The sequence below is a fragment of the Chelonoidis abingdonii genome, chromosome 3, assembly GCF_003597395.2.
Source record: "Chelonoidis abingdonii isolate Lonesome George chromosome 3, CheloAbing_2.0, whole genome shotgun sequence".
Classification (NCBI taxonomy): domain Eukaryota; kingdom Metazoa; phylum Chordata; order Testudines; family Testudinidae; genus Chelonoidis; species Chelonoidis abingdonii.
This window is the reverse complement of record NC_133771.1, coordinates 110,938,237-110,965,263: the sequence shown is the minus strand read 5'-3', so window position 1 is coordinate 110,965,263 and position 27,027 is coordinate 110,938,237.

The following is a 27,027-nucleotide window of genomic DNA, read 5'->3' as shown; positions in this document are numbered from 1 at the left end:
GATGGCAATGTAGTTCACAGGACAAAACTTTACTGATAAGCCAGAGCCATTGCTCTGACAACATTAAAGACTGCAACCTTATTAGTTGATGCACTTTTGCACCAACCCAATCATTCCAACATCAAGGGCCAAGTTCCCCAAAGCGCTCAGCTCTCATTTAGGTAACTCAATAAAGACCAGATTTTCCAGAGTACTCAGCAACCAGCAGCTCCCATTGTGAGATACATGGTCAGATTATCCAAAGATATAATCACGTGTTAATTTTGGTGCTTAAATAGGTGCTAAGCACTTTAGAAAATCTGACCGCAAATATAAAGAAGTTATTCCAATAGGTGACATGACTGGAGAGATATGTATAGTAAAAAATGTAGGCAAAACTCTTGTCTTCAGTGTTGTAGCCATGCTAGTCACAGGATAGAGAGACAAGGCATGGGAGGCAATATCTTTGACTTGCCAAACTTCTGTTGGTGAAAGTGTTTGAGCTTAGACAGAGCTCTTCTTCAGGGCAAAAAGAGCTCTGGGCGGGTGGAAAGCTTGTCTCTTTCACCAACAGAAGCCATTTTTCTGTATTGTTGCATGTGCACTGTAAAAAAAAAAAAAAAGTATGTTTTCTAAAATACAGTTCTCTATTTGGATTAGGGCAACCAGACAGCAATTGTGAAAAATTGGGATGGGGGCGGGAGGTAACAGGAGCCTATATAAGAAAAAGCCCTAAATATCAGGACCTGTCCCTATAAAATTGGGACAGCTGGTCACCCGAATTTGGATCTCCCAAATATATAGTAGATGTTATGCAATTCCTTGGGTAAAACTCGACAGACAGACCATTTTGATGCATATCACATCAATAGTTTGATCTCTAGCTCTGGCCAAAAAACAAGTCAAAACACACACAAAAATCCTAAAAACTAAGATCAGTAGGGAGACAGGGATTTGGGAAGGGGGGAAGATGAGAGAAACACAAACGATCATAGTGACATCAGTGTTTTAAGTAAATATTCTCTGACAAAAATGTCCATTCTATGAGATGCTTTGTTGTGCCACTACACAAAATTCTAGGTTTTTTAATCCAGGCTCACCTGCAACCATGGGACAATATTTCTGGGCAAGACTTCTCCGTGACTTCAGTATCGCATAAGGATTTTGTTAATTCCAGGTGCAATTAGTCCACAAACAGGAAAAAGGGGCTATATGCCTCCTGGTGTATATTTAATGCTTATGTTCAGCCATGCAGTAGCCCAAGCCATGTACAGACAGATGCTTAGAAGCACCCGCTAAAGTTTTTCATTTAACATTAGGAATTGGGCATGCAATACATACCCCCAACTCATCCACACAATAACTTTGGCCAAAAAATGACATCTCGGATGTAAATCAATTATTAATAATGTGGCTCTAAATGAATATGTTTCAATGGCAAGAGAACAGTGGTGCAGTTTGGTATATTCTAGAGCACTTGAGTAACTGGGGTCCTATTCTCAGGGAAATCATCAGTCTCAGCCCAAGTTATTTCCAGACCCGACTGCAGCAAAGAAAAGGCTGTGTTTGATGAAGGCTTTACCCTAAGGAAAAGATACAATTCCATGATACTAGAATAGCTTTACAGTGAGTCACAGCAGAATTTTGCCTTTGATTTGGAGGACTGGTGAGCTCTGTGCTCTGGCCACCTCCCCAACATCTTTCCTTCTCTGCAGCAACTGAATGGCTACATGTCTCAGAATATTTGCAACAATTTCATAATTGAGATTCATTCTCCTTAGCCCAGAGGGCAGAAGCTTAGACTGTACTTTTGTCCTGGTTTGCTGTACTTCACAACACTGCTGTGTCTAATCCACCATACCTAGGTATTTATTTCATGCCTATCAGTGAATTTATTTGATAATCTCTCTCCTGCACTAACAAAGCATCTTTTTCATCCAGGGTAACATTTGAAACGATTCTCCCAGAATTCTACTGGAGAACAATTCTAGGAATTATTTCTGTGTTGTAGAGTGAGGATTTTAAATTCATGGCATCCTAACGGATCTAGTCCACACTTTTCCTACTATGTTGTTTCATCCTTCCTTCTGAATGACTTTGTGAAAAACATTACCACAGGATATTTCCTTTTGTGGTGCCCAGGTGTTTCCACCTGATACACCACAAGAAATAGTCATCCAGTGATGTTAGAAAGACTGTTTTCTCTTAAGGCAGGCAGAAGACTGAGGATTTTTACTTATGGAATTTTTAGAAAAGTAGAAGTTGTATTAGAGCTTCCTTCTTTACTTGGGCTATGTTTTCAGTGTGACTCAAGCTAGCTAGTTTTAGCCATCCCAGCCATGTTAAAATATTTTTAGTGTTGGGAAGAGATGCAACTCTAACCAATGCAAAAAAAGCTGTGCAAGAAAAGACTGCTCTAAAAGCAGGGCTGGAATGGCTCACACCACATTGGACAGGGAAAAGTATAAGCACAAATCTACCCACCTTTGTTTTTCCATGGCTTACTTAAATCCTGCCTTGCACGGAGCCCTTAAAGGTTAAAAGTCAGGTTTGTTATGTAAGTAAATATGCTGTGGCTTACACATGCACTAGTGTTGTCCTGCCACGCGGGAGCAACTGGCCTCCCACTTCCTGGGCTGATGAAGGTCTAGCATGTCATCATGGTCTCTGGGAAAAGGGGCAAGTGGCCATTTGTGTTCACTTTTCAGTTCTTTTCACAAAACCAATTTAGAGAGAAGCATCTTGATAATTTTGAAATAAACTGCATATTCCTTTCCTCCACATACCAGATGTAGATGTGACAGCTGCCATCAAGAAGGACAAATTTTAAAAGATTGTGGGAAAACAGCAGCACAAGGAAAGGATGGAGGCAATGGGAAGTCCCCTCATTCTGCTTTCTGGGGTGAAACACTGATGTCATCAAAGATTCAAAGCTGCCAACACAGGGAGTCACTACACTTTGCCATGTGTTTATTAAAAGAGGTGTTGTGAGGAATAGGTAAGTAAGAGAAAAAGGTGTAAATCATGCTTAGAAACCACATGTGCTCGTGTCTCTGAATCCATTCATGGTCTTTCACTAGCTCTGTTTTGTTTTCTATACATCTGTAAGGACTTTTTCCCCTAATATTTCCTATCATATCAGCTACAGAATTGCCTGCATGGAGGTGTCCACCAATTATACTATAGACTAGGTGTTTCTTGTAACAAAATGCACAAGTTGTTTAATTCACTGTATTGTTGTTTAATTCACTATGTATTGTGCTATGTTACCCAGGTGCCAGCGACATCCTTCTGACCACCCCAGAGGCTCAAGGGACCAACCCAACATAAATTTTTAATGGGATCAGCTGTGACACCATATACACAGAGAAGACCTTAAGGCCTTAAAGTCATTCTATTGGAACATTTTTAGGGGCCCAGAAAAATTGGTTTAATTAATCTTCTTTTTTCAGGATTGCTTTTTTTTCCCCCAGTATAAATTATGTACACTGAAAACCTGCCAATTATAGCAAATTAAGGGACTTGGCAAGTGCATCCCTTGGAGGCAGATGGTAAATAATATTCAGATTCTGACTTGAAACAGGGCTAGTGCTTAGCTGGTGCAGGATTGAAAAGCAGTCCAAATACATGAAATAAAAGGGTTTAATATGAACACAAGTACTGTAGGTTGCTTCTGGCGGTGACAATGATAGCACTGAAAATATTGATAATTCATCATTAATATGCTCTACCCCCTGAGTGGCAGAAGGATTTTAGGTCCTTTTGCCCTATTTTAAAAACAACAACAGTTATTTATTTTTGCTTTCATGTGAATGAAATCAACAGCCATCTCATTCTTTCTGAAGTATCAGAAGGGTAGCCGTGTTAGTCTGAATCTGTAAAAGCAGCAGAGAAACCTGTGGCACCTTATAAACTAACAGACGTTTTGGATCATGAGCTTTCGTGGGTGGCATTTCGTCAGATGAAGTGGGTATTCGTCAGATGAATGCCACGAAATGCCACCCACGAAAGCTCATGATCCAAAACGTCTGTTACTCTATAAGGTGCCACAGGATTCTCTGCTGCTTTTACATTCTTTCTGAAGCAATTCCAGTTAACATGACAGCATCATTGCTGAAGGAGCAGTTTAAATGGTTCCCCCTCAGACAAAGACAGGAGTGGACCATGGACAAACATTCAAAAGGCAAAGGGAGTCTAATCTCCTGGGAAGTTAGGATCGGGAAGTGCAGGAGTGCATGCACTACTAGCCTTCCATTTCCAGAGAACTCTGTTTCCCACTTAGGTTGCAAACGAAATGAGAGTGCTGGCCTCAACCTGTTGCCCTAATGACCACTTCTCCATTGCACAAACCTACCTGACAAAGAGTTTAGAATAAATGACCGTCGCTGTTACAGCCTGCAGTAACAGAGATGGTGCCAGTCAGAGGTGCACTGGCAGGACTGCATTGGGATTGGAAACTGTCTGGGAACAATGATTGTTACTAATCTGACACTCTCAGTATTACTAAAATACACCAAATTTCATTTGATTTACAAATCTGAAAGCACAGAGAGACCTTTTTTAAGAATCCAGCCATAGATAAGAGGGATGACACAGTCAAGTATGTGTTAGTCATTTAATTCATACTTGGGATACTAAATTTAGGAAGTGATTCAATCATCACTCACAATTACAGCTATTTTCAGGCCATAAGTGAGGCAGCACACCAGCACTGATGCAAAAACATACCACAATTAGGTCCTGCAAATGCTGTTATGACAAGGCATAGTTTCCTAAGAGCATTCAATCTAACTGTGGAATCTAACTCTTCCTCAGGGCACACCTTACAATGGATTTCATTTTGCATATACAGTAACCTGCCAGTGATGTCACTGGAGTTCTGCTTCCCTTGATATACTCCTCAGCACACAAAAAGAAGATTAATTGTGTAGATAGATTGGTAAAGGGCACAGAGAGCACTTATTTTATCTCCCTCTTCAGATGGATATTTGTACCCAGAAAGCACTAACATGGGGTTACTTTAAATGCTATAGAGAAAGTGGAGATGAACAATAGCTGCCAAGAGTCAACGGAACCTTTTCTAGGAATTTGTGGCTTTTCTCTCAGACAAGAGCACAGAGTTCTGAAGAAATATGTAAACAATTAAACCACCCAAAAATCTTTATTCAACTTGTTCATAAACACACAAAATACAGAATAAGTCAGAGAAGTTCATGCAAAACTCCCATTGAACAGAGCCAGATTTCAGCCTGAATCTCCACAGAATTGCCTACTCTTGAGTAAGTTAATAGGCAGGGGCCATATCATTAACAGAGTGACTCCTGGTTAGACCAGCTGAAGATCAGATGTAAAGGTTTTCAACCCTAACTTTTAATGTCTCTCTCTTCTGGGTTTTAAATCAAACCCATAATATCAGTTGAACATAACACTCCTCCGTTGGTAGAAAACAAATTATGCCATGGTCAGATGTATACAAAGGCTTCTTCAGGTTACAGCTAGTCAAATTAACCAAAAAAAAAAAAAAAAAAAAAGTCATTTGCTAGGTTGTGAAAACAAAAAGGTTTTGCTGTAGTTACAAAATGTTAACGAGCTTTGTATTCTTTTGGCTTTCTTCTCTACAAAATTAGTTTTATTCTGGTTAAAAAACACCCAACACCTTCCTAATCTTAGCAAATGCATTCATTCCAATTCGCATCAATCCAGGAAGTTGATTTTGCTGATGCAAAGTACTTCAGAGAAAAATTAGAGTATATAGTCTCATAGAAATTTCAGAATGTGCATAGGTTTTGAGAACATTAACATGAATTTCACAGTAGTTTTGGGAATTGCCATCAGATTAGTGGAGAACCTGGAAATTACTGCAGATTTTATATTGCCTAACTTTATATATTTATTTTGCATGGCTCAGGTTTCTCAATGCAAATTTGCAATTGTATAGCTCTACCTCTGACCTAACACTATACCATTAAACCCAGTAAGATTTAGCCTGGTTTCATTTATTTATTCCAATAGCAGAAAAGCCTATCTACAACTGCAGATGCTTATATATGCGCAGAGCTTTATCTTGGATCAACATTGATATTTACATTCTCTCAATCTATCATACACAATATTCTGCCCCCTGAGTCAGCTCTTACTCTATTTTAACCCACTTCATCAAGGAAAGGCTAAGGGCTTGGCTACACTTGCAAATTGCAGCGCTGGCGAGGGGGTTACAGCGCTGCAACTTAGCAGGTGTCTACACTTAAAAGCTCAGCCAGCGCTGCAACTCCCTGTTTGCAGCGCTGGCTGTACACCTGGGTCTGCTTCCGGTGTAGCGAGACCAGCGCTGGTGATGCAGCGCTGGTCTTGGGTGGGACATCACCGCGGTTTTATGGCTAGGTGTATTAGGATTTCCAGCTTCCTTTCAGCCTTCTTGTTTATTTGCAACTCACTTGCCTGGGGCTCAGAGCTTGGAGGGAAGGGGAGTTGTAGAGGAACGAGGGGGAGGCTATGAGGGTGTTTGGAGTTCCCAGGAGTCTTGAGAGGAGCATTTTCCAGCCAGGAAGGAAGTAGCGGTTTGCAGTGCTGGACTTGGTATGGGGAAACCAGGCGAGGGGGCTGTTCTGGTTAAGGAAAGGGCTTTATTTAGGATGGCAAATGTTTTGGGAGGAGGGGGCTTATGGCTGATGCAAAGGCATGCCTGATTGGTATGGATAGCCATTTGGATTTCCCTGTAGCTGTTCTTTTGCTTTTCCACAAGCCACGAAAACCCCATGGCTTTCACAGTAGGAAGCACCCCAACCTACCCTTCCCAAGGTTGAGCTGCATGTGGCAAGGATGGGGCTCTGGGAGTAGTGTTGTGGCAAGATTGGTTTGTTAGGGTCAGTGTTATTTCACTGTAGTTGCTCTTTGCTTTCACAAGGTAGCAGAAATCCAGGGCTTCCACGTGAGGCAAACCACTCCACCCCTTCCCAGGTTGGCCGTGGCAGCCCCCCCCCCCCCCCCCCCTTTTTTATCCTGTGGAGCGGTGTGGGGAAAATCGCATTCTTAATTCTGCAAGTGGGGCTTCTGTGCTATTGCTTCAGAATGTTAAATTTCGATGCTACAAAACTCTTTAAATGCGGTCTGTATTAAAGTTTATTTTTTGTGTTTTTTTTTTTTTAAGGGCCTTGATATGCTCATTCAGTGAGACTTCTGGAAGACTGCAAGCTTAAGAAAAAAACAAGGGAGGATAAAGAAAGGAGATGAGTGGGAAGCAGTTATGAATCTGTATTCACAGAAATAAAAAGTTGCAAGACTGGAGGGGATAAGGGAAAAACCTGAAAAAGGGAACGGCTGCCGATAAGGGAGAAGGTGCCAAGAGAAAGGGAATGATACCAAGAAGAAGCCACAGATCGGCGGTTGACTTTAAAAAGGTGGGGGGGAAAAAGCTTATTTCTTTCATTGAGTATCTATTTATTTTCCATAAAAACTATCTGAATAATTAAATTTATATACATTGCAATCAATATATGTTGTTGATTGGTTATTAATGATTTTATTGTGTTTCACATGTTGGGGTTCCGGGCCACTTCCCGTGGGGGTAGTGCAGCATGTGTTGGTTCCAGGCTCCTGCGGGTTAAATGCCCTGGAACTGCAGGGCAGCATGGAATGGGGTGGCTGGAGGTAGGGGCTGGGGTGGAGTAGGGGCTTGCTGGCAGGGGGGGCAAGGTGTGGGTGGTTTGTAGACAAGGGGTGGTGGGGCGGGGCTGGCTTTCAAGGTCAGTGGGTGCAGGCAGGTTGATGAACGGCAGGGAGTGGCTGTGGGGAGAGTGTGGCAGACTGGTCGGCGCAGTGTGTGGGGGCTGGCTTGGTCTTGGCAGGGCTCAGGGTTGTGGCAGGGGCTGGTGGAGACGAGACAGGTGTTTGGGCAGAGTGGCGTGGGCAGGTTGCAGACTGGCTGGAAGTCCAGGGGTAGGGGCCCTGTGTGGGCAGTCCATGGGGTGCAAGCAGAGCTTCTGGAACCCAGCCCTTTAAGTGACCCCAGTCTATCGGACCTTTTTAAATAGCCGTGGGGAGCGCCGGGGGAATGCAAGGGAGCGGGGGCTCGCGGTATTGAGGAGACGGGTGGTGGCGAGAGGCGCTGGAGCCCCAGGGACTTTTGTAAATCCCCTCAATTGCCCGGCTCAGGGAGGGCCTATTTAGAAGGGCCAGAGCTCATGGAGAAAGCGGCTGCCGTGCTCGGCCGGGAGGATCGATGTTAGAAGGGGCTGCTTGCTTTTTTGGCGGAGCTCGACGGAGAGGCGGGATATTGCTTAATTGCCGTGCTCGGTGGAGGCGCCGGCCTGTGGCCGGCACTTAAGCGGGAGCGTGGCAAAGCTTCCGGGACTTCGGCTCTCCGGCTGGGAGGCCTGGTCGAGCACTGGCAAAGGCTCCGGCAACTCTGTTTCTGGCGGAGGCGCACAAAGCCCGCGGCCCCCATCTGGGTGGAGCGCGCGGGACGCACAAGCCCCGCAAGGCCAGGCTGGAGCTTAGCTGAGAGAGCGGGGCATGCGCTCCCGCCGGAGCTCATTCAATAGGAGCGGGGGACATGGAGCAGACCGCAGCTGGGGACGGGGTAAGTTAAAAAAAAAAAAATTAAAGGGTGCTAAGGTTGCTGGGGGCCCTTAGGCGCGGGGTCGATTCCCTGGCAGGGGTGTTGGACAGGCAAGGCGGCAGGACGCAACCCTTTCGTCCCCTTTCCCAGCTTAAAATAAATGGGACGAGGTGCTCTGTGGGATAGCTGCCCACAATGCACCACTCACAACAGCGCTGCAACTGGTGCAAGTGTGGACACACTGCAGCGCTGGTCGCTGTCAGTGTGGACACACTGCAGCGCTGGCCGTACACAGCTGTACGACCACAGCTGTAACTGCCAGCACTGCAAAACTGTAAGTGTAGACAAAGCCTAAGGGAAAAGGTAAGCCTTAAGGTATGCACCGAAGGCCATTACAACCAGTTTCCATCAGACCAAAGGGGTGACAGGGGATGGATCACTTGATGATTATCCATTCTGTTCATTCCCTCTGGGGCATCTGGCATTGACCACTGTCGGAAGACAGGATGCTGAGCTAGATGGATCTATGGTCTGACCCAGTATGGCTGCTCTTATGTATGGGAGTATGTTGTAGAGCTGCAGTCCTTTCAATTATAACAACCTGACAGCAACTGTCTCTTAAATCTGCTAGTTCAAGTACCTCAGATGATCAGAACTGCCATGAAACAATCAGGCAAGAGGCAATCTCTAAATGTTTGACTAATATTTATAATGCATATTTACAGTATGGATTGTAATAACTCAGTCAATGCCATTATGCTGTGATATAGATTAACAGTAGCATCCAAGTGGCTTACTGTGGATCTACAGTACACCATAGTGTGTTCTAAATAGTCTCATGAAAAATAACGTGCCCACTACTGTTTGCTGTTTAATGACAAGACTGAAATTTCCATATACACCTCTACCTCGATATAATGCTGTCCTTCAGAGCCAAAAAATCTTTCTGTGTTATATCTAACTGGCTTTGATCCACTGGAGTGTGTAGCCCCGTTCCCCCCAGAGCGCTGCTTTACCGCATTATATCCGAATTTGTGTTATATTGGGTCACGTTATATCGGGGTAAAGGTGTAATCTTATATCTTTGAGATTGTTAAAAGAAGAGACTCAGCTGGTCGCAAAGACATTGATGTATCAGGAACAATGCCACAATATTCCACTACAAATGGGTACTCACTTGCACCTTTGAAACAACATTAGATCAAGCAATGCCTCAACTGAGGTGCCCTCCCAGTAATATACCAGAAATTATATATTCACCTGACAGAACACATAGAGGAGTTCCTGCTCCCTTGATAGACACCCATTGCAGCAGTGTCATCTGCCACAGCCAGTCTTAAAAACTTAGTTCTGACAGTGTGAAGGAAGCACCTGCCTTCCAAGACTTCTTAATATGTGTGTGTAACCCACGGGTGAGTGGGCGTTAGCCATCCCCCTCTGTGCCAATCTACATAGGACAGGAGCTGCTATAGCTTGAGTTAAAGAGCCAAGGGGATGTAATGACTCATATCTTCAATGGTAGAGATGGATATCAACTCCAATTCAAGCAGCACATCTCTGACAACAGTTCCACTACGGAGGTCCAGTCCTCCTCCCAGATATCTGCCATTCCCCCTCTCTCAGCAGGAAGAACATCCTGGTCAGGGAAAGGGAAAAATCACATTTCCCTGGAATATTTGGACAACTCCCTCCCTTCTTTTGAAGATTTCCTATCAAGGTATGAAGGCCTTAGGCCCTAGTCCTCCAGTCTTCATGTCACATGATCATTTTAGAGACTGTTCCCAGATGTACAAGATTGGGACTTTAAAGAGCCCAATCAGACATAAGTAATTCTGCCAGTTTACCCACACAAGGCATCATACCATGCTGGGTCAGGTCATTACTTCAGTCTCCTCCAGGAGGCCTAAGGATAGCTCCACTTAGGTGACGGCCTGTGTAGCCACTTCTGCAACAATGCAAATTAAAAAAAGATTAGAGACTTGAGATTTACCATAGCATAAACTCACACAAACAAAGTCATGGCATAGTGCCTTGACTGGACATGACTTCTCTTTTGTAGGGGATCCATATCAAAGGAAACCTAATAAAGGTTAAATCTTAGGAGTGGTATTCAGAGTCCCACTTGGAAATGCCTTCATAACAGAGTGAAATTGAGGGATACCTTTGGTGTGATACTGGGAGCCATCAGATGGTGCTATTACAGATAGTTCTGCAAATTGTGTGTTTGTATAAGAGTTAGATCTTGAAGAAACGCTCTTAGCTGCAATAGTTTTTTTCTGCTTAAACAAAACATTATATGCTAAAAACATGCCACAGTAGGTTTTTAAGTGCTCCTGAGACAACCAGCTGCAGCTGAACCTAGTTAAACTAGGAGCATTAAAAAGGGAGTGGGCTGCTTTCAGGGAAGGAACAGACATGTGCAGCCTGGAAACAGTACAGGGAACTCTAGAGTCTTAAGAGCATCTCCGTATATATTGTTTTGTTTGGGGTGTTTATACAGCATTTGGTTGTTTGGACTGGAGCTGTACAAATACTGCAAAGCAGTCTTCATTTGAATTCTGAACAGCTGTTTGTTTTAGCTATGGTCATGCTCCTTTTTTCATTATTTGTGTGAAAACATTTCTGTGAACACGAATATTGGAGAATGGCTATCCAACATGTGAATGTCTCTATTTGCGTGTGAACAAGAGTACTCGTTATTTTCTGTTCTAAAAAGTTTCAGTTATTCAAGAAGGAGCATGAAAAATACCATGACAATCATACACCACTAAGAGATGAAGTAAACAAGCTAAAAAAAAGTCACACAAATTGTGTGTTAAAGAATTTTTAATAATTAAGGCATTTTTAGAAATCAAAGTCTAATCATGGATAATTCACAAACAGAAGCAAGGGCTAAATTTGAGAGATGAACTATTCACAATGAATACTTTCACCAGCCCTAGTTAGTATTTAAAGATTTTTAAGCTGCTTGAAGGTGGTGTGGCCAGAGACTTAAATGGTTTTATTATTTGTGTTAGGATAGTTCAGGGAGTAGGACCGCATTGTGCCAGGTGCTATACGCACATAGTAAGAAGATGGTTCCCACCCCCAAAGATCTGACAGTGTAACTGGCAAGTGGAGCACAAGGTAATAGCGAGACAACTATGATAAGAACAAGCAGTATCAGTCACAGCACACCAGCTGCCAGCAAGCCTTCACACCAGATTTGTTTTGTTTTGGCTTCTCCAGGGGAAGAAACTCTCTAAATGAAGCTAAAACCCTCAAGAAGGCTTCTCTGCTGTACTTGGGGCTCTTGCCAAGTTCCTGCCCAGCTGCGTGAACCCAAGCCCTGACACAGCATTATATAAATTATTGATGAGCTCTCTGAAAAGATACAAAGCTCAGCCAAACCTGCTGATTTTGTTGAGCTGTAAGAATTAGACTGACGAAAATAACAAGCCATCTATATCAAAAGGAAAACCAAGAAATGTGAAAGATGAGACTATGATTCCTTTGAAAAGATAACAATGAAAGCTATTTTACAGCAGTGTAGTATCCTATTTAGCAAAGCACAAGGGCTTGAAAAAAAGAACGATAGCACTTTTCTTTGCATCTGGAAACATATGTTCAGTATTGCCATTTGACCACTAACTGTGTGTTCCTCAGAAGGACCAAAATAGTTTTCCTGACTGGAATGTGAATAATCTTTCTAAGGGTATGGCTACACTTGCAGCCGTACAGCGCTCCTGCGGGAGTACTTTGAAGTGCGAGTGTGGTCGCAGCGTCAGCGCTAGGAGAGAGCTCTCCCAGCGCTGCAGGTACTCCACCTCCCCGTGGGGATTAGTTTGCAGAGCTGGGAGCCGCGCTCCCAGCGCTGGGGCACTGTTTACACTGGTGCGTCACAGTTTTTTCACACCCCTGAGCGAGAAAGTTACAGCGCTGTAAAGCGCCTGTGTAGCCAAGGCCACTGTGACTTGAGGCTGTATCTCTTTCAGGGAGAACTGACATAAGCATCCAATTCTGATGCTTATGGGTATTTTAAAACATGGTATCTTAACAATCACATTTTCATCCCCCACACCTCTCTTTACCAAGGTGCTAGTGACTGTTATGTTTCACGCTACTCAAACACTAATATTTTTGGTTATTGCTGAGACAGTATAATGTAAGGAGGGCCAAAATGAGCTCAGATAAATTAAGAACTGACCCTAACCTTCTCCCAGAACTCAAACCTATACCTAAGCTTCTTAGAGCTTTATAAAAGAGTTAATTTTCTTCTCCCTTCCCTTCCCTTGTTTTCTTTATGCACATACACCTCTTAAATTTCTAGTTTGGTAGAGAGCTAGAAAGAGATGTACCACAATATCACAAGACAGGCAATTTTTGTAACAGTTCCAGCCAAAGCGGAAAATGAGAACCTTTGAATGCTTATCTGAACATGCTATAAACTCCACATCTTTTGCTGTACACCTTTCGTTTTTTCTATACACTAAACTAATATAATTATGTCAAATGTCCATAAAGCGGTACTGAAACTACAGCTGGCTGGGAATTTTTTACCTAGGCATTGAAAACTAAGCTGTTGGTGGGAATGGATTAATTCTAATAAATTTTTCAACTTGAAAAAATGTTGAACAATTTCAAAAGTGTCAAAATGGGACATTTTTAAAATGAAAAATTTGCGCATCCTGGTTCAAAACATCCTCATTTTGAAATTGAGGCTAATTATAATAAAAATTAATATTAAAGGATCAAAAACTAAACAATATATGATTTGATTAACAAACAAAATATTTGCATTTTCTCAAGCCAAATTATTTTTCAGTTTGTTACTTCGTGAAGATTTTCAAGATTTCAACTTTTTGTCTTGATTTGGGATGAGTCCATTTTTGAAATTCTCAAATATTTTCCCAGAACAGAAGAGTAGTTTCCCACCATGCTATAACTGAAACATTACTGGTACTTCTGGTGAGAGGTGGTTGATACAATTACTGAGAGGTGCCAGAAATACCTATGACAACAAACAAATATCTTATATCAAATCCAGCAGGAAGGAAGATAATGTGGATCAGTGAGAAATTGGTTCTTACTTCTAGGGTCCATTTACACTAAAAAATTACCAGTCCTTCTCCCTTAACCAGTGTTGAAAGTGGTTTAGGACTTGATTTTTAGGGATGCTAAGCACATGAAGTTCCCATAAACTTTATTTGCAATTAGAGTGACCAGATGTCCCGACTTTATAAGGACAGTCCTGATTTTTGGGTCTTTTTCTTATATATCCTATTACTCCCCACCCCCTGTCCTGATTTTTCACATTTGCTGTCTGGTCACCCTATTTGCAATTGCAGGTGTTCAACACTTCTGAAAGTTAGGCCCTTTATTACTAGCATATAAGGGACAAAGCCATTTTCAAACCCATGACTGAGACTAATTTACAAATAGATCTGTTCTTTGCAGATGGATAGAGGGCATTCCAGCAAAAATGATTGTGACAGATGGGCAAACTGAGGCACAGAAAAGTTAAGAAATGGTCAAGGTCGCAGAGAATCAGGAACAAAACCAAGCAATGACTCCTGGTTCCCTGATCTAATCATTAGATGCAAGACATTAAAAATACCACTTATTCATATGCTCTGACATGACAAATTCAACCAATAATGGTATTTTTAAACATTCTCTCCCTAAGCAATAATGAAAACCCTTGAAATTATAGATCCAATTAAATCACACCTATTAAACACAAAGACCAGTTGCCTGGCCATTCCTTAAGCCAGCCTCCATTCATTTCTGCTTTCTAGCCATGTGAGTTCCAAAGGAAGTCTGAACAATCAGCAGCATAAACTCACTCAGAAGGACAAAAAGAAAATTTATTTTTACACATTTGCTTTTTTTTTTTTTTTTACTCTCCCCTCTTCCCCATGTCAGCTTATTGCAGAAGGAGCAGTAATGCTCAAGGAGTTAAAGCACATTCACAATAAGCACATGCCTATTTTTCAAGCATATGCTTTTGCACTCTCCAGAGTTACATGCACAACACCCAGTTCACATGCACGTTTGGGTGTGGCACCACATGCTGGGTCAGGTATTTTGTGCCCATAATTCACATACAAGCGCTTTAAAAATTTTGGTTCAACGTGTGCAATGAGAAGGGATCATCTTGGTTTGTGCCCAGATTAAGTGGAGAGATGCATCCAACAATAAATTTGTTGTTTTTCTGGTAGTTTATTAAGTGATATTACATAAGTAGAAGCCTAAGGTCTGATGCAGAGAGAGGCTGCCTAACTATTCATGCTCCCACAAATATCTACCATATCTGAGTGCCATTCAGAGCAGCTTAAAATGTTTGCACAATCATCTAAGGAGTGCACTACGTCTGAGAGTTTGGAAATAGGTAACAGCACCTTTTTCTGATCATTTCAGGAGTGTCAGGGTTTACTAATGGTACTTGTTATTTCATTCATGAATACACCTAATACTTCATAGGTCATGTGACAATACATTTGGCTAGTTCATCGTGTGCCATACTCAGAAACATCTACTTCCCCAACACAACATATTCAGTTTTAGTAGAAGCTATAAATAGGAAAAGCATCCACAGTTCTAGCTTGCAACATATTCTGAAAATAAATCCATGCAACCTTAACTCTTTCATAGAAGACCAGTAGAAAGTGAAGGATCTGTTCATTCATTTTCCCATGTAAAAAATAAACAATTTCCTATACAACACACGGCAAAGAGACTTGTATTAAGTGTATTTGAAATATTTGTCCTTTGTTCCAGAAGAATATACTGTATAATGATAGTATAACAGAATGGTCAAATGGTTTGGGGGCAAGTCCTTTCAAAATAGTCAGGTATATACACTCCTAGGAAAATGTTTTTTTTTAAAAAAAAAAAAATCATGCTTGATGCAATCTGATCAGGGTGCAAAAATTACTCTTCAAAAGAGTTTTATGAGACCTAGTGATAAGCCTGCTTTTGTTTGGCTGTTGCAAGAGAGAGGGTGACTCTCTTAACCTTCTCTTCATCTTGGCCAAACTTGGATATGTCCCAAGAGCATCTTCCGACACAGTGGAAGTAGGAAAAAAAATCTGGGGTGGAGATCTACAATACAGCAAAAAAAGGCAGCCCTGTATATATATATACATCCTGATACATCAAGAGATTACCCCAAATATTTGTCTGATTTTCCAAAGATGGGGCCAAGAAATACTGAAAGAAAACAATTAACTTTGTGCTATTTGTCCAATACAAACTGAGGATTCAAAGGGTATTCATTAAGAAAAGTTTACTAATATTTGCAGCACATTCTGAAAATAGAAGGCTTACTGTCTCTAGTACTTTGAGAGAGGCATTGGTTTATTGTTCTCTTTCCTTCAGCTTTATAGTGAACTAAAATAAAGGGTTTTAAAATTTATTTCTAATAGTCATGCTTAAACTTAGTCCAACGTATTTCCTTATCATTTCAGTCACTGGTTCCCCACATTAACATTCTGTATGCCACATGCCTATTAATAGATTATATGAGCATGCACTGCAGACATATCCACTGGCACAGTTGCACATATGGCTGTCACTCTATGTTCAACATTCAAGGATAGATTCCTGCAGAAAACATTCCTGCCCTCAGATTTCCACTGGCCAATTTGACATCCTCCCCAGTTCAGCGACCCTCGCTACCACCTCCCAGGGCATGCTTGTGCCTATCTGTATGCTGGCTCCATGAATATTTAACAGAGAGTTTGAGAGGAGACTAACTGGAGATCCATCTGTTAAGCTGCTGGAGCAATACCAGGGATCCCTGAATTGGCTGCACACAGTATATAATAATGCCAGGATTCAGCAGTGAATTTAAGATATTCAGCTGATCCACTGTCCAAAGCAGGCTGCCAGAAAAAGAAGGATAGCAATGACGTATAGACGGCGAGAGTGGAATTTACTAGCAAATACAGCCAAAGCTATCTGTGACTAGTAATAAATAGCAGCCTTTAGCTTCCACTCTTAGTGACAAGTTTACAGTTATTCTGCCCTACTTAAACACAGCTAAAATATCCCTCACACTTGACTTGAACAACCCTGGTATTATTATATTATAGCAACCAGGAAATCACATAGCAAACAATATTCATTGGACTTACCTGGTTTCTAACAGTCATATCAACATCCAATACTATATATCAGCAACAACATTTAGGGGGAGTACGGGGGGACCATCACCTCAAATCAGTCACAAATCAGGCCACTGTGCAGGTATCTACACTGAACTATAAACCTAGATTTGTGAGATCCAGGCTTGCGCACTCAGGATTTCCAAGCCAGCACTTGAGCGTCCACACTGCATGGTAAAACTGGGCTTACAATTGCAGGACCAGGGATTCACAGCCATGCTAATGCATCCATCCTGCACTACACAGACCTTCTGACTCAGGTCTGCAGCTTGAGCTGTGTCCACACTGTAAAATTACAGGGACTGGGCCCCAGTCTCATCAGGACATGGGCTTTGACACCCGTTCCCCTGCCCAAAAGCAGGGTGTTAGGATCCTGGTCCTGAGTGCTTGCTGACCCAAGTCAGGCTGATGTGTGTGTGAACGGAAGGAAGATTTGGGCTCAAAACTGAGCCAGAGCCTGAGCTTAGTGTACCGTGTAGACAGACCCAAAGTCATCTCCTGTCACCTGATGGAAGGTGTTTTTTTCTTTCTTGAGGAAAAACAACATCAGGATTTCTAATGGCTCAGAAAAACATTGAGTCAGCCTCCTTCAGGGCATATCACTCCTGTTTTAATGAGGAAGCCGAAGGACAGTAGCTAAGTTCCCTCTCACTTTCATGAATTTCAGATTTTGTTTTCTCCAAGGACTCATTTAAAATTGAAATGAAGTGTTCTTAAAGAAAGTGGAGGAAAGCGGCATTATTTTTTAACACAAGTTAAATATTTTTAAGAGAATATTAAAGAACAGTTGCTTTTCTCAGAATGAAGCAACAGTTTGTGATTTGTAGTTACATATTCCTGCCCTTTCTCTTCACCTCCCATTGCACAGCATCAGAACTGTCCAGGGCTCGCTCGCTCTCTTTTTTTTTTTTAAACAAGAGGGGAATATAATTTATGAGAAGAAACCCGTAAGAACTTGTCTATAGTAGGGCATTTTATCACCTTTAAACACCATTTTAACTATTGAGTTAGCTGTGATTTTGGAGTGGCGTCTAGCTGGAAAAATAGTTATGTTCAGCAATATGTCAGGTAGCCATGAAGAAGACCGACTGGGACCACAGTATAACCACAACTGCTAGAGGTCAAAACTAAACATGACTTCTTCGTTAGTATGGACTGCAAAGTTGTGGGCGGCATCATATCAGCTAACTCAGTTATTAAGTATGTCTAAACACATTAAAATGCTCTAGTGCAGCTGAGCTTTTATATACTGTTTTTAAAAAAGTGATAAAGCACTTAACAATGGGAAACAAAGTTGTGTCATATGCAAGTTCAAATAATAAATCATATGCCCTTCAGTCAAGTTCACTGGCCTAAATCTGGCACTTTTTTGAAATAAGGATTTGTAGATGGAAGCATTGGGCCAGATTTCTATTCAGTCCTAAGCATAAATACAAGCCAAATATAAATAAAAACAATAACAAAAAGAAAAATAAAGCACTTCCAGTGAAAACCCACCACAGTCTTATGAGAAGGACAAGCATGGCTTTGCACTATTTTGTATTATGGAGTAGCTAAAGTGATTGTCCAGTCAAGATCTGTGCAATGAGATACAGAAGTGGAGGAGCATTAGACGGGTACATCAGGAAGGAGAGAGAGAACAAAAATGACAAGGAATGAATTTCCCCACGTAGTCAAGTTTATAGAGAAAATATTTTATTGAGACAGGAACAAAGCCATCCTATTTTACTGCATAATGAACCCTTCTTCTCTTGTAAGACATAACAAGAAGCAGAGGGTATATCTGCTGTATTTAATTTTACATTTCAGAAGAATAGTCCAGTAGTTCGGGCACTAGCCTAGCTTTAGGTGACCTGAGCTCTAATATGCCACAGACCTCTTGTGTGACCTTCAGTACGTCACTTAGTTCTCTGGGCCTCCATTCTCCATATCTAAAGAGGCTGATACTTCTTTACTTCACAGGGATATTGTGAAAACAAATGTATTAAAGAGTGTGATGTGCTCAGAAATTACAGTAATGAGGGCCATATATGTAAAAAAACATTGAAAATGAGTTGCAGAAAGACTAATACCTGAACCTTCAGAAAAGATGATCCATTAATAAAAAGCCACTACCCATTACAATACAGTAGATACATTGTTTCATTCTTAGACTATCCTGAGATGATATTTTTTATGATATTAGATCATATCATGCAATTACTTGGTATGACATCATGTAATGTCATATAAGCTACATAAGTCAATGCTCTGTGTCCGAAAGCAATGATAAAAACTATGCTTGTAACTACTGTACCTGAAGGCCAACTTCTTTACAAAATATACTTGGCGCGAATTATTTAATGTTTACATTCCTGGTTGAATAGAAAGAGCTTACACACACACAATGACTATGTTTAACAATTTTTACAGAAAAAAAACAATTAGCACAATGTTGGATTGTACAGTGAACTAGAGTGATGGAATCTGATCACTAACATCTAAACATATGCTTGCAATTCTCTTCCTCTGAGAGCAGCCATCACTGTGGAAGGGCTCCATTCAAGGGTAGTAGCTATAAACAACATGAACATGTTACTTGTTCCTCTTTTAAAAGATTGTGAGCCAATACATAGCCTATAGGTGTCTCCTTCCTACTGATGGATACTTGGTTCAGCATTTTCTGAGGATTTAGGCAGTCTGGGTTTCTTTAACCCCTTTTAAAAGGCATTGTTGAGAACTAGATCTAACTGATATGGTCTTTCAATCATCTAGTTAGGGGCTTTAATAGATAGAGCTTCTTCTGGAATCGGAGAGAAATGCAGATGATCTGTAAGCTGTCTGACTAGGAAGTCAAATATGTGCATGCTGCACACAGACCATTGGAGTGCAATCTCCATGACGGTTTGTTGTAAAGTTAACAGTTAGGAATCTTGATGGGGGAAGTTCTGAACAAGGTTAAGTGGAGAGCCTTTTTCCCTTTGGCCCATATAAATTGGAGATAAGGAAGAGAAATTTGATTTCATTCCAGTGACAGAATTCTTAAACTGTCAACTGACTGCCTCCCATTTTTGTACAGCACTCAAGCAGAGTGGGATCCTGATCTTGAGAGCTGCAGTAATATAAATTAATACTAATAAATAATAATGAAGCTAATGCTCTTTTTAAAGACTTACATTCCCCATCTTTAAAGGGCTCTGTGAAATGCTGATCAGGTCACAGTTATACTTCATTTTTACATGCATTTAAGATGTTGCTGTCCTTGAAAAGATTTGCTCAAGTGTGAGATAAGAACTTCTTGTTCTTTCTTTTCCTTCTCTATTTTCCCCACCCTAACCTTACCCTGGGAAATGCTGAATTGATGGAAATACATTTTTCTTTTTGTTTGGGGCTGAATGAAAGGAATGAATGAAAGCTTGACATGTAAATCTGTGAGCCAAATGGAGAGTTGGTTGAATACCAGAGAAATTCATCAAATACATTTGTTTGACAAATGCTGTTTCCATGTCAAATAATGTACTTGATGACTAGAATTAGATCAGTTATAACAGCTGGTTAAATACCAGAATAATTGATTTGTCAAATGTATTGTTTGACAAAAAATAGCAAAATTAATTGAATAGTTAGAAGAATAGTATTTGACAATACTGAAGTCCTTAGTCAGGATAAACTCTTTTTAGGCCAAATCTTGGAATCTTTACTCCACTTCTAAGTCTGCTCTTACTGTCTGTCTGCATTGATCTCCATATAGTTAACTGGCCAACTCTGGTGTAAACAAGAACAGTTATTTATGAATTCATTTCCTTTATTATACTACAAGAAAGGCAAGAATTATTTAAAGGTGTGAAGGAGACTATTCTATCCTCTTAAGCACAGAAATTTGTGAAGATGTGAAAAAAATGCACCACATTCTTATAGGCTGTGAATGCAAACTGAAAAATGGGCAAACAAAAAAGATTAAAACTCTTCAGTTGCACTAATCCTAAATGCTACTAACTTCTACTGGCCTGTGAGGACTGCTGAAGTGCAGCATTCTCCTGCTGCCCCCTCCCAGCTCCAACGAGCTCCCTTCCACCCTGATATGCTTTCTATGATAGGGCAAGGGGGCTCTATGAGCTGTGGAAATTCCCCATGTGGAATTCCCCTGCATCAGGGGAATCCACAACTGCTTTGTGCTCCCTGAGGTGGAATAGGTTCTGTGACTCCGGCTATGTACACACTACCACTTACTGCGTATAATTTACGTAGTACATGAGTTGTGAATAAGCCACACCCTAAGCAACGTAAGTTACTCCAACCTGAGTGCAGGTGTGGATGGTGCTATATCGGCAGGAGAAGCTCTCCCACCAGCATAGGTACTGCCACTTTTAGGGGCTGGAGTAATGAAATCAGTGGGAGAGCTCTCTCCCATCAGCTTAGAGTCTGCACCCAGGGCCGGTGCAACAGTTTAGGCAAACTAGGCGGCCGCCTAGGGTGCCTAGTGGTTGGGGGTGCCTAAAAGCCCCCTCAGGCGAGGAGGTGGAGGTGAGCTGGGTGGGGAGGCGCACGGAGAGGGTTGCCCGCAATAACGAGGCGGGGCGCACAGGGGAACCGCTCCCTGCTCCAGCTCATCTCCGCTCTGCCTCCTCCGCTGAGCACACAGCTCAGCTTTAAGTCTCCTCCAATCAGCGCTGCAATCCTGGGCAGGGAGGAGAATTAGAGCAGCGCCGATATGCTCAGTGGAGGAGGTGGAGCCGAGGTGAGCTGGGGGGGGGGCTACCCAGGCAGGGTTAGCTTCAGCAGGAGGTCTCCCCAGGCAGGGTTAGCTGCCGGGGTAGGGGGGAAGTCTCCCCAGGCAGAGTTAGCTGCCGGGGGCGGAGGGGAGAGGGGTTAGCTGATGCGGTGAGGGGGTAGCTGCTGCAGGGGGGGTCCCCGGGTGGGGGGCTGAGTTAGCTGCCATGAGGGGGGCGGGGTTAGCTGGGGGGGGGGTGCAAGGTGGAAGTTTCGCCTAGGGCGTGAAACTTCCTTGCACCGGCCCTGAATATAGTTGTACCTGATGCTTGGCACATCGGTGCAGCTGCGCTGCTGTAAACTCTGGTGTGTTTCTTAAGGTCCCAGGTCCTGGAGTTACATAAGAACAACAGGAGGATCTCAGCNCGGGGGCGGAGGGGAGAGGGGTTAGCTGATGCGGTGAGGGGGTAGCTGCTGCAGGGGGGGTCCCCCGGGTGGGGGGCTGAGTTAGCTGCCATGAGGGGGGCGGGGTTAGCTGGGGGGGGGTGCAAGGTGGAAGTTTTGCCTAGGGTGTGAAACTTCCTTGCACCGGCCCTGTCTGCACCAGCAGTGCTATGGTGGCACATCGGTGCAGCTGCGCTGCTGTAAACTCTGGTGTGTTTCTTAAGGTCCCAGGTCCTGGAGTTACATAAGAACAACAGGAGGATCTCAGCTTTCACTTAACAAACCTCTCATGGTTGCCGAGAAAAGTTTGAAATGTGACCTCAGTGCACCATATTGGTACGAAATCCTAAAGATAAATAAAAAGAACCTAAAATGTTTTGGTTTTGGTTTTTAATTTCATGATTTTTAAACCAATTTCATGACTTTTGGGGAGCCGAATAATCATTTTGGACACTTGGGGTTGGCAATACTTATTGCTTTCAGTTAAATTATTCCTGATTTACATTACACTCTGTTTTTAAAACAGAATCTAACCCCAAAATTTCCTATATATCCTTGTGTAACAGAGAGCGCTGGCTTTTTAAGACTGTGTGTGGGTCCAGCAATACACTGTTCTTAGTTTTGGCACAGAACAGAGACATTCTGGAGTTTTAATTCCCCTAGTTCATGGAAGTTGTAGGGCTCACAGCAAGCAATGGTGGGAAGCAAGTCATCCAAGGCAGACTAAGGAGAAAAACCTGTGGTGATTCTCTCCTGTGAAGAGCCTAGAATAAGCAAATGGCTGGTTTTCCCTATTGAGGGAGGGACTAGGAAAGGGACAGAAGCTGGTCTGGGAAAGAGGCTGGGGCTTTGGGACACAGTGATTTCCCTACACCCCCCCTGCATTTCCCCAACAGCCCCCAGCCCCCCAGTTTCGTGAACTAGTTACATGCCAATTTAGTCACTGTTTGGAAATTTGAATTGAAATTGAAACATTAACACACCCTTTAAAAGCATATACAGTGTATGATAAAATGTGTGTATCTGAAAAAATATAATAGATTTGAAAACTATGAACATAGACTAGCTTCTTTATACAGCTTTTGTTTTTTATGACAATGACAATGTCAGTGCATTCATTTCGGTGATATTGGCCAACCTAATAATTTCAAATGATGATTCGTAAGCAAAGTCTAAATGAGCTCTCTCCAAGAGCTAGTGGTGATCTGGGGCTGCAGGGAAAGGCTTCAGGACCAGATCGTATTTAGCTGTGTTGCCCAAGTGATAGATTTTTGCTGGAGTTGGGTTACAAATGACTTGAATGTGTGTTGGGGGGGGCAGGAGAGGGATGAAATGTTGTTCTTATTGTATGAGTAAAGGGCAGTAGAACTGTACTTAGCCTGTGCTGATTGAGGGCATCAAGAGAGAGGATGGCAACCTGTCCTTCTCCACTGTTTAAAGACAGAGCTGATTAGGATCCATAGATAGTTTTTTGTTCTGTTAAGTGACCACTGCAGCTGAAATCACTGATAATCAGGTCTAAGTGCTTAGTCCTGCTGTGGGACCAGTGTTTCTGTGGAAGAGACAGCCCAGACTTCACTAGCAGTGAGGTTCCCCCACTGAGAGCTCAGCTGAAATCACTGAGTGCTCGGTGGAACCTCAAGAGACCAACTTCCAGAGGTCACAGTGGCAGGCACCAGCAGAAGGTGACTGCACAGGGCCATTGGCAACAGAGGGGTGGGGTGAACGGTGGCACAATGAACAGAGGTGACCAGAGCGAACAGTGAGCAGCTGGAGGAACGACCAAGGTGCCTTCTTGCCCCCCTACCTGGGAGGTGTACTCATGTGAAAGCACATCTGAACTCAGTCTCCACTGAGCAAGTACAACATCGGTGGGGGGGTGCGGTGGAGGGAAAAGTGAGGGGCACGTTAAAAAAACATTTGTTTGTTGGACTATATTTTAGCAACTTTGCTTCAGAATGCTGGATTTGTGACTGGGAATGGAAACTTATATAAATATGTTTCCTAGTAGGCCAAGGTTTTTAAAATGCACTATTTGCCAAGGTTGTTATCTCACATTGTTGCTATCCTGAGAGGTCATTATGTTGGGGAGTTTCTGTACTAAACATTTTTATTATTATAATTAATTTTTACATAAGAATGGTCATACTGAGTCAGACCAATGGTCCATATAGCCCAGTATCCTATTTTCCAACAGTGGTCAAGGCCAAGTGCTTCAGAGGGAATGAACAGAACAGGCAATCATCAAGTGATCCATCTCCTGTTGTCCATTCCCAGCTTCTGGCAAACAAGCTAGGGACACTCAGAGAATGGTGTTGCATCCCTCCCCATCCTATTCTCCAGGAATTTATCTAGTTCTTGTTTTAATCCTGTAATAGTTTTGGTCTTCACAGCATTCCCTGGCAAAGAGTTCCACGGGTTGACTATGTTGTGTGAAGAAGTACTTCCTTTTGTTTTTTGAAAACCTATGGCCTATTAATTTCATTGGGTGACTGCTAGTTCTTGTGTTATGTGAAGGATTAAATAACATTTCCTTATTCACTTTCTTCACACCAGTCAAGATTTTATAGACCTCTATCATATCCCTCCTTAGTCATCTCTTTTACAAGCTGAAAAGTCCCAGTCATTTTAATTTCTCCTCCTGTTTCATACCCTTAATCATTTTAGTTGCTCATCTCTGTATGTTTTCCAATTCCAATATATCTTTTATGGGATGGGGTGACCAGATCTGCACACAGTATTCAAGGTGTGCATGTACCATGGTTTATATAGAGGCAATATTGATATTTTCTGTCTTATTATCTATCCCTTTCTTAAAAAAGCAAAGGTTTCAGAGTAGCAGCCATGTTGTCTGTATCTGCAAAAAGAACAGGAGTACTTGTAGCACCTTTAGAGACTAACAAATTTATTTTGAGCATAAGCTTTTGTGGGCTACATCTGATGAAGTGGGCTGGAGCCCACGAAAAGCTTATGCTCAAATAAAATTTGTTAGTCTCTAAGTGCCACAAGTACTCCTGTTCTTTTAAAAAAAGCAAACAGAATGTTGGAATCATTGACTGCCGCTGCACATTGAGTGGATGTTTTCAGAGAACTATCCACAATGACTCCAAGATCTCTTTCTTGAGTGGTAACAGCTAATTCAGACTCCATCATTTTGTATGTATAGTTGAGATTGTTTTCCAATGTGCATTACTTTACATTTATCAGCATTGAATTTCATCTGCTATTTTGTTGCCCAGTCACCCAGTTTTGTGAGATCCCTTTGTAACTCTCTACAGTCTGCATGGGACTTACTGGTAACTATCTTGAATAGTTTTGTGTCATCTGCAAATTTTGCCACCTCACTGTTTACCCATTTTTCCAGATCATTTATGAATATGTTGAACAGTAATTGTCCCAGTACCGACCCCTCAAGGATACCACTTTTATCTCTCTCTATTCTGAAAACTCATAATTTATTCCTACCCTTTGTTTCCCATCTTTTAACCAGTTACTGATCCACAAGAGGACTCCCCTCTTATCCCATGATGGCTTACTTTTCAAACGTCAATTTAAATTAAATACATTTTTTTAATTTATATTTTAATTTATATTTTTTTAGAAATCTAGACCTCTTATGTGTTTTGGTATAACTTGCATTATCCTATTCTTAGGATAATGCAAATTTAACATAACATTTACTTTATTCGTATCTCTTTTATATATATATCTCATTACCCCTGACAGGCATACACACACACATACACCCCATAAATTTGAACACGCCCCCTAATTTCAATTCCTGGGGAAACCAGTGTTGGGAGACCTTTGTCACACACAACTAAAGCTACAAAAATGTAATATAGGTATTCTGAGCTGATAGGAGATTATGATTTTCAGCAGCATCTACGGAAGGTGTTCCTGCTATGAGTGAAAATTCCCTTTTGAATTCTGGGAACAATCTCTTGCAAATTGTATTCTACATATTTTGCATAATTTTTTAAGTCGTGCTTTCCTGGTATGCCACCCAGTGCTCCACAGTCTTCTTTCTTCTCATTTACAGTCCTCCATATTGGCATACTGTGCAGCCTTAATAAAAATATACTTTATCCATGCAGTAAATGTTATCATGTGTATAATGTGCAAATTATGATAAAACTAGAAGCGGTTTCTGTAAGTGCCCTGACTAAAAGGCTAGAAGATATCTAGTGTCAATATCAAAGTAGAATTAATATGCCATTTTACTGACCTGTGTATAAATAGGGTCATATTTTCCTTTCAAGATGTTAACATATTGAGCTGAATGCGACAACACCCATAACTGCACATGCAAATAAAATTTATATGGTCACCCTGTTATTATACTGGACTTGTACACAAACCCTATATACAGACAATCCCAATACAAACAGATTTCCTGCTTCTGTCACCACTGCACTTTTCCTATGCATGAATGACTCCATCTAGCTTCGCTGTGCATTATTCTTACAGAAGGATGTGCTGTTGCCAGTAAGAAAAGGCAAGCAACCTATTCAAGGAGTGGTGGCATCCCACTCAGCTTGACAGTCACTAAGGATTACAGAATGGGTAGTTCAAAGATGCAACTCTGTCCTCCATGCCCCTGATTTTGCAATGACTATAGAGAGTCAAAAAATAAGTGAGAAATAGAGAGTTCCTGATGGCAATGACACTTGGGAGAAGCATTCCACACAAAACAACACTGGCAGAAAGAGAAGGGATTAAGTAATAGAAACACCAACTCATCAGGTGGGAATTAGGCAATAAGAAGATATAAGTGTGTATGTGGCTGAGATACTGCCATGATTCAAACTGAATTTGTAATTAACCTCCCCCTCCCCTGCCTGAGGAAGGATATGTGCCTGAAAAACAAGAAAACTAATGAGGGGTATTCTTATATGGTCACAAGAACCTTGAATTTATACAATCTCAAAACAGAAATAAGAATGAGTACAATCCTACCATACTAGACTGGATGAGCAATAAATATGAGCATGTAAGTGTGGCAGGGTGCTACTGCAAACACACCTAATCAGCCCCTGCCATGCCAGCCCCAATCAAGGAGGATAGATTGGGGCTAGTTGAAAAGCCTTATGTCCTGACAGGCAGGAGCTACAAAGGCTGGGAAGGAGCCAGAAGGAGGGAGGCAGCCAGAGAGAGAGAAAGAGAGAGAGAGAGAGAGAGAGAGAGAGAGAGGCCGGGGGGGGGGGGGGG